This window comes from Orcinus orca, chromosome 2 (genome assembly GCF_937001465.1).
Source record: "Orcinus orca chromosome 2, mOrcOrc1.1, whole genome shotgun sequence".
Taxonomy (NCBI): Eukaryota; Metazoa; Chordata; class Mammalia; order Artiodactyla; family Delphinidae; genus Orcinus; species Orcinus orca.
In genome coordinates this window covers 62,858,555-62,866,709 of record NC_064560.1, presented here as the reverse complement: position 1 = coordinate 62,866,709, position 8,155 = coordinate 62,858,555, and the positions used below count along the sequence as shown (strand labels likewise).

General features: G+C 46.9%; 1 protein-coding gene across 2 annotated transcripts in view; it reads left to right on the top strand.

Annotated features, from left to right (window-relative positions):
• Positions 1-892: 892 nt before the first annotated feature.
• ABHD2 (abhydrolase domain containing 2, acylglycerol lipase) overlaps positions 893-8,155 on the top strand; it is a 110,165-nt gene continuing 102,902 nt past the window's right edge. The window contains exon 1 of one of the 2 annotated variants that reach the window (XM_004278246.3): positions 893-1,132. The gene's annotated coding sequence lies outside the window, so the exon portion shown is untranslated. The remainder of the gene's footprint in view (positions 1,133-8,155) is intronic. The other variant, XM_033402834.2, reaches the window with a different exon arrangement.

Below are 8,155 nucleotides of genomic sequence, written 5' to 3'. Positions count from 1 at the left end.
CGTGGTAAAAGCACATGCCATTGCAAAAGCAGTTTCAGACTCAGAATTTTAGAACTGAACCTAATTCCATAAACCAATGTGTAAGTGGGTGGGGAACTAGTCTTGAATGAATGCCTACTGAGTGCCAGGCACTCTTAGCGTTTACCGGAGTTATTTAATCTTCTCATCAACTACTATTGTTACTCCCAGTTGCCAAATGAAAAAAATCAGGATGCAAGCAGAAAGGTTAAGTGACTTGCTCAAGGCCGTACAACCTGTATATGCCAACAGGGAGTTCAATTCTAGATATGATTCCAAAGGCTACATTCTTCCAGGCTGCCTCCAACTGGGAGAAGGTCGTCTTAAGGGCTGAAAGAACAGTGGGACAATAACTGAGGTCCACACTGCCTGGCACGGCCCCATCACCCTTTCCTACCTGGAAGGGGCCAGAAGCCGCTGCCTCTTCATCCTTTCCTCTCCTTGAGGCTTGGTGACTCACTAACCTGACTCCTCTCCCCCGGGACACGACCCCAAATTTTGCCCCTGGTGTCCTGGACTACAGGTGAGTCCACCTGTCGGCCTGGAGCCATCAGACCCGGCAGCTGAACTACCAGTCAGCCTCCCTCCTCCCAACCCCAGACGACACCTTACACCCAATCGTCCAACCCAGCTTGCGGTCACAATTGCCTCCTCCCTCTTTGCAACCCGCCAGTCAACATCAAACAACACCCCTCCAGTAGCCCTCCTCTCTTTTCCCTGCCCCCTCCGGGCTGGCTTTATCCTATAGTGTCTCGGCCAACGGGCTAAAGACGTGAAAAATAACCAATTGTCGTGGAGCTCTTCGCTAAGGGCTCCGCCTCCGCTCTGAGGAGCAGCTCCGTTGACCAATGGGCTACCCTCAGGGTACAATGGAAGTGCGGGGCTAGTAGAGCAGCGGCTGGGCGGCCCAATGAACGGGCGGGTTTCCGTGGCTAGGGGCGTGGCAGAAGCGGTCGTCAGGGGCGTGGCGGCAGTTGCTTGGGCGGGGCCGGTAGCGGCGGGAGCTGCACTGGCCAGGGGTTCCGGCTGCATTTCCATGAGCGCCTGCGGCAGCTCCTGAGCTGCGGGAACCTGACTGGGGGCGAACTGGGCCGCAGTAGTCAACCACAAGCAGGTAAAGCCACGGCGGAGCGAGCTCCGCTAAGCCGTGATTGAGCCCCCCGTCAGTCGGGCCAAACCCCTGAGCCCCGCGGTCCCTGTCGTGGCTCGGCCCATCGCGCCGCAGCCTGAGCGCCCCGGATCCTCGGGGGGCCTGTCACCTGTCGCCGCGGTGGTCCCCAGGGCCGGCGGGGAGGGAGGCAGCCTGGAACGCATCGGGTGGGATACGCCTTCCTGAAAGCCCTTTGTCCCCTTCAGCCTCAGATACCGAGGATGGGGACAACCCCGACTGCGGCCTCCCTACCGGTCATCCCTCCATCAGTGCGCACTCTTGGGACCTCTGGGGTCTGGGGAGGGGCTCTTCCAGCCTTGGTGATGGAGATCCGGGTTCGGCACCTGCAAGGAGAGGGCCGAGGGACCTGATTACAGCCCCGAATATCCGAGGGGCCTCTGCGTTTCTGGGCTCCAAGGGGGCACCCAGGAATGATGGGTTCAAGTTGTACGGAGGCAGCTTTTGACCCACTTGGAGGCACACTTATTTAGCTCGCCCACGTGCCAGGCACTGTTCTAGGCGCTTCGTGGTCTTTCCCCACAGTGAGAACTGTCCAGCAGCGCAGGCCCTGCTAGGCGAGGCAGCCAACACCGCGACCTTGGAAGTGACCAGGCAGAGGCCAGGTGACAGCCACCTGCCAGGGATGCTTAGAAGGGACTCGCAAGGGAGGACTGCATGACCCACCTGTAAGGCCCTTCTCCATTCACAGATGCACTCTGACCTTTAATGCCTACCTTGAGAAGAATACTGCTGGGGGCTCATTAGTTTGAAAGTGGGTGTTGAATTCATCCACAATGAACTTGTGGTCTCAACTCTCAAGAGTGGGTGTTAGCAAAGAGAACGGACCATACCAAGAAGATAAGGTTTCTTTAGCCATTATGAAACCCTTAATTTGAACTACTGTGGGCTGTGTGCGTCTTTTGGTCTTCCTGATTCCTCTCCTTTGGTTGCTTCACCTCCAGTGTGTCAGTTTCACCTGCATTCCAGTAACCAGATCCAAAGGCAGGCTCCAAAATCAGACTCCTGAGAGGTGCCTGGGTGGGACTGTAGGTTTGGCAGAGTTAATGTGATCTGGCCCAGAGCTTTTCGAGGGCCATTTTATTGCAACCACACGAAGTAGAGTACAAAAGAAAAACCATGCAGTACCCCTTTCACTACCCTCTGTCATTTGCCTGAATAGAGGCATAATAGAGGAATAATCTATTATTATTAGAGTAATATATATATATTATATATATAATATATAATTATATATATTATTATATAATAAGAGGAATAATCTTCTGAAGGTCAGGAGGCAGAGGAAGAACCTTAATAGCAAGTTTGCTGCTTGTTTTAGGATGAATTAACCTTCGAATAACCCTTCAGAAAGCAGACCTGTCCATATACTGCTGATTGTCGCATGAACTTGCGGCATTTTAGAGCTGAAGACACCTTAGGTAGAGCTTGTCTAATCTGTCTTCTCAGTGCACAGGTGAGTGAGGAAACGAAGGCCTGGGGAGGTCACAGGACTGACTGGTCATCACAGAACCATGATCTGTTGACCCTGGATCTAGCCAGTGCATGACTTGTATTTCACTCCTAGACTACTTATCTCGCTCTCTGTGTTGAAATTCTAGGGGAGTCTAGAGAGGTTAAGAGCACAGATTTTGGGGTCAGAGTGTCTGGATTTGAATCCTAGCCCTGCTTCTTACTAGCTGTAACCTTGGGCAAGTTACTTAACCTCTCTGTGCCTCTGTTTGTTCACCTATGAAACAGGAATAATAAGGTACTTAGATTAGAAGGTTGTTTTGAAGATTACTATATCTGAGGCATTTAGAACAGTGCCTGGCACACAATAAGCACTATAGATTTGCCAAATACGATCTTCTGTTGCCTTTTTATACAGCTTTTCTTCATACCTACCACCCAGTATTTTCTATCAGGAGCTAATTTTTTCCCCTGCTTCCTCTCCCCCAGTTCATTAAATATATTTCAGATTTCATTGTATTTAGCACATATGTCTGTGGGGTTTTCCAAGTCACGTCGCATTTCATTTCTTATTTTTGTCTTTTATTGAATCAGGTAATTCATTTTCTCTGTTAGTCCTCTCGTTGTAATTACACTCTTCTTAGACTCCAAATCTGATTCTCTTTAAAAGGGGGGTGGGGGAAATCCCTCAAAATGATAAACCAAGTCCCTGATGATACCAATCTCCACGGCATCCTTCCAAATATCTATTCCCTCTGTTTGGCCCTATTTCCCAGTTGTCAGTGTGCTGCAGTGTGATTATAAATGGGTGAACGTTTTTAGATGAAGATTTCATGAGCCACTGTATTAAGTGCTTTTCGGAAGTTCAGGGATCGTGTGTCAAATGCATTGAAGTAAGTTACTTAGTCATTGGAGCAGGGGGTGCACCAGCAACGCCTGCCTTGCCTGGCAGAAACACAAGTGTATGACTGATTCTTGCTGGTAATCTAGCTCTTTCACTAATTTTACTGCATTTTTCCTGTTCTTTTCTTGAGCTTGAAATAAACCAGATGGGACGTGCAGCGGAACGGTCTTTTCTCTCGTTCTAGTTGGGGAAATTCCCTTTCTTTTCTACTTTCACCTTCATTCTCTTTATCACCTTCATGGTTCTGATAAATATCTACTCTCAGTCTGCCATCCAATTCTCTTTTAATCAGAAGATACCTGTCACCTTTATTTCTTGCAGGAATCCGGTCACTTTGGGTTTTCCCTTCTCTGTTTTTACATGTTTTCTAGAATGAAGCAAACTATTTATCGATTGGCACTTTCCTAAGAGTTGATTCTGAGTTTGGGTTTTTTTGTTTAGGACATTCTGGAACTCAGCCATCTTAGAATAATTGTTTTAGTTTCTTTGTGTATTAATAAGGGCCCCTTTCTCTCTCTTGTTCTCTTTTCTCATAACGTCTTGGTGAAAGGGCTTCTTATTTGCTGTTATTCCTTACTTCTACCACTTCCGCCTTCCTCCTGGGAATCTCTGGCAGGGCCCACGAAGAGTGTAGTGGTTCCCCACTGCCCTTGTTCCAAGCTCCTGTCCAGAGCACGAAATAATTTCTTTGGTCCTATGGAAGACTGGGGTGAAGTCTGCCTTGTTCTTTGCCTAAAACCTGGCTCTTTGAAAAGCCCTAGGAGAGAGAGCCTTCCAATATAATGGAATTCACGTGGCAGAATTTCTGCTCTAACCTACTGCTTACAGTTTTCCGATTTTCATTGCAGGGTGGGTTTTGAGTACTCTTTGACCAATTTAAGAGCATAGGTGACTGGGGCAAGGGTTGTTTAAGCCTTCCTGTTTCATCTTGGGCTACGCTGTCCCTAGAGCAGAGCACAAGGAGTTCAGGCCGCCTCTTGATGTTCTCTGGCATTAGGATTTTATAGCAGCTCTGCATGTTCCAACCTCTTTGGCCAGTGCGTGTTGTTTTTAACCCTCATGCTGCTATTTCTGCATTGATACCCTGCAGGTGCTGACATTATCTCCCTTCAGGATCATTTTCATATCTGCATGTTTGTTTTTGTGGTCTTGGTTCCAAGGCATCATGTTTTTGGATTAAACATTTTCTATTTATAAAATGACTGGTGTGGGCAGGCCACCAGACCTATTGTTACCCATGAAGCTTGCGCACTGGACCCAGTTGGGTGCAGGGCTTGTGACCCAAGGACCCATTTTCCGATCTTTTGCGATAGTTAAGTAGCAGACAGGTAAAGAGCTTATTAGAGAATTGGAACACTGATACCCTTGGGTTTGCCTGGTTTCTGATTTTCTTTTGTTGTCTTTGAATGGAGCTTCATTAAGTTCAACAAACTGAGCATCTGGTGTGTGCCAGGAAGACAGCTGTCCAGATTAACAAGGGTGTTTGGTTTGCTGCAGAAAGACTATTTTGTTTTTATTTTACATTTTAAAATTTTCAGTGTTTTTAATTTTAAAAATTGTTTTAACAGGTAATGCATTTACATGATGAAAGAAAATATTCGAAAGGCGCAAAAGTGAAGTAGTAAATACATCTCTGTCCACCCCAGACTCCTACCACCTAGTTTTATTCCTTAGAGGCACCAGCGTTACTGATTTCTTCATCCTCCAGAGGTGTTCCAGGCACAGCCGAGATATTTCATAACATCTATTAGCAAATCCATTATGATTATCTTTCCCTTTAACACAAATGGTAGCAAACGATACATGCTATTTGGAACCTTGCCTTCTTTCACTTAGTGTTTCTTCGCAGTATGGAAAGAGCTTCAGCCTCATTTTTTACGAAGGTGATCTATTTTAGATATTCGATTCTGTTTCTAAGGCTGCTAAGAACCAGTCTTATTTAAGCAACAGCTTCACATGGAGATCCTAAAGCATTTTGTGGATTATTTGGGGGCAAATATTTTTCTTCTCTGTCCTGCAGCTCTGAGCCTGAGAAGAGGCCGTGTGAGGGGGAGGGCCTCTCCTGAAGGTCATCCTATGAGGGGAGAGCGGGGACATTACAAAATGAGGAGCACTGGCCCTCAGGCTTTTCACCTGCCCTCTGGGCAGAATGTGCTGGAATTGCCTGGGAAAGCTTGCTATGCTTTCTCTGGTCTCCAGTGAAAGCTCCCGGCCTTCCTGATACACCTTTCAGCATCTCTACCACGTCGAATCCTGTCTCCTGCACCCCAGCCCCGGCTCTGTTTGTTCTCGCCCTTGGGCATCAGAGAGGAACCCTGCCCTTCATGACGGGACTTCCTGCCTGGAAAGCTTTGTTAAGGGCCCCACCCCTTCCTTTCTCTCACCCCATGAAAAACCAGCTCTCACACCTGTGCCTCTGTGAAGCATTTTTCCCAAACAACATTTGGGAATATGATATTTGTTGCTCTCCTTAGGAGTGTTTCCCATTCTCCATATCACTTGACCAAGGTCTCTGAGCCTCACATGACCTTGCTAAGCTTTTGCTGATGACTATTCTAAGAAGAGAATTTAGGGGGTCTTCACATTTGAATTTTCTGTGGCTGCCCTTATGTTTTGGATAACCACGCTGGTTTAAACATGGTCTCATGGTCTTCTGTGGCTCCCAGTGGTTGCCTGTTGCTTTGTTTCTCACTTTTATTTAAAATGTGTCTTGGGACTTCCCTGCTGGTCTAGTGGCTAAGGCTCTGTGCTCCCGATGCAGGGGACCCAGGTTCGATCCCTGGTCGGGGAACTAGAGCCCGCATGCCACAACTAAGAGTTCATATGCCGCAACTAAAGATACCGCATGCCACAACTAAGACCCGATGCAGCCAAATAAAATATAAATAAATATTAAAAAAATAAATAGAACACAATCCTCCTGGGAATAAGCTATAAAAAAAATGTGCCTTAATCTTCATCTTGTTTTTATTTCCCTCCCAATCTAATTTAGAGTGTTGAATTGCATTGAATCTTTATGGTGTTAGTCAGCCAGTCTATTGAGAGTCATTACTTTCTGATCTTTGCTCCTTGCTGGGTGTCCACGTCATCAATCAGTTGTACCACAGATGCTGTGTTATGTAATATGAGGAGAGGGAGGTGATGTTATCAGTCAGCCTCTTCCCAGTCCGTCTGGGGTAGAAGAGATAGAAGCTTTGAAAAATCTGCCCCATTTCTGCACAGTCACTCCAGGCATGTATTTGTGTACTGTTTACTAAGTCATGTCAATGAGAGCAGTAGAAAACGAATCAGCAAGTCCAACATAGGATTGCCAAATTTTAAGTTTTTCAAGTAAGGCATTAAAAAAGCCCTGTCATCTCCCATCATCGCCATCATTTAAGAAAAGACTTTTTAACCCCAAAAATGTGGGAAGGTCCGTATCCGAGGATAAAGAACAGCCTTCTAAACAGAACATATTTAGATTGATAAAAAGGTCGAGCTCATGGAAATCGAATTGTGGCGTTTGAGTGGGTCTGAGGTAGAGGATTCTATTCAAGGAGGGTTCCACTTTTCAGTTTCCTTAAACAGTGCCAGCTGTTCTTTTGCTGAGAAACCAGGCCATTCACTTAGCCAGCTAACCTAGCCATGGCATCATTTGATGTGGTTTTGTGCCCAGTGTTTTTTTTTAGATGGTATGGACCACACAATGTCGATGTGCAGTTGTAGCATCTTAGATTGATGTGAGCTGTTGGTGGGAGTTGTTCTCAGACTCAGCAGGGGCTGGATGTGTTCATGTCTAAAGTGCTCTGTTGGGACTTCCCAGGCGGTCCAGCGGTTAGGGCTCTGCGCTTTCGCTGCAGAGGCCCTGGGTTCGATCCCTGGTTGCGGAACTAAGATCCTACAAGCCACGTGGCGTGGCCAAAAAAAAAGGTACTAAAAAAAACACAATAATATAGTGCCCTGTTGTAGTTGTTAACAATGAGGAGTGAGGGAAATTGGGGTGGGACCTCCACAACTTGGAATGAAGCCATTTGATGAGATGGGTTTACACATCAGGCTTTTGAAGCGTCTGCTTACACTCCTTAAATTCTTGATGTAATGTGTCAGGTGGTGGCTCCCGTTGTTTCTGAGATATAATGTGACTTATCACCTGAGTCCCCATGGCACCTTTTGCTCTCCTCCAGCAAAAGTAAGTACCACGACATTCCTTCTGTGTTATGGGTATTTCCCAGTCCAAGGCCAAGGGTATATTCTTGAGTTTCTTTGAGTTCTCCTTAAATTCAGAACACTCAGACTTTTAGGTTTCATGTTAATGATAACTGGAAATATTTTAAAAGCATGTCCTGGATCACGGGGATGACCTAATTATATCCAGGTCCAGGCACACACCACCTCAGTGCCCCTTAGGTGTGTGTGAATTTCTGATGAGTTAGAACCAGGCTAACCTGCTATGAGAAAAATACAGAGATGGACTTAGCGTGAAGAAGAGGAGCTAGCATCAGGTGAAGCCAAGTGTGCAAAGGAAGGCTGAAACGGGGGTCCCAGCAGAGGAAAGGGGTGCGAGAACAGTCACCACACTGCGCCTGGTACTCATACAACCTGCCCAGGAGCGGGTGGGAGCACCTGACGTTGTC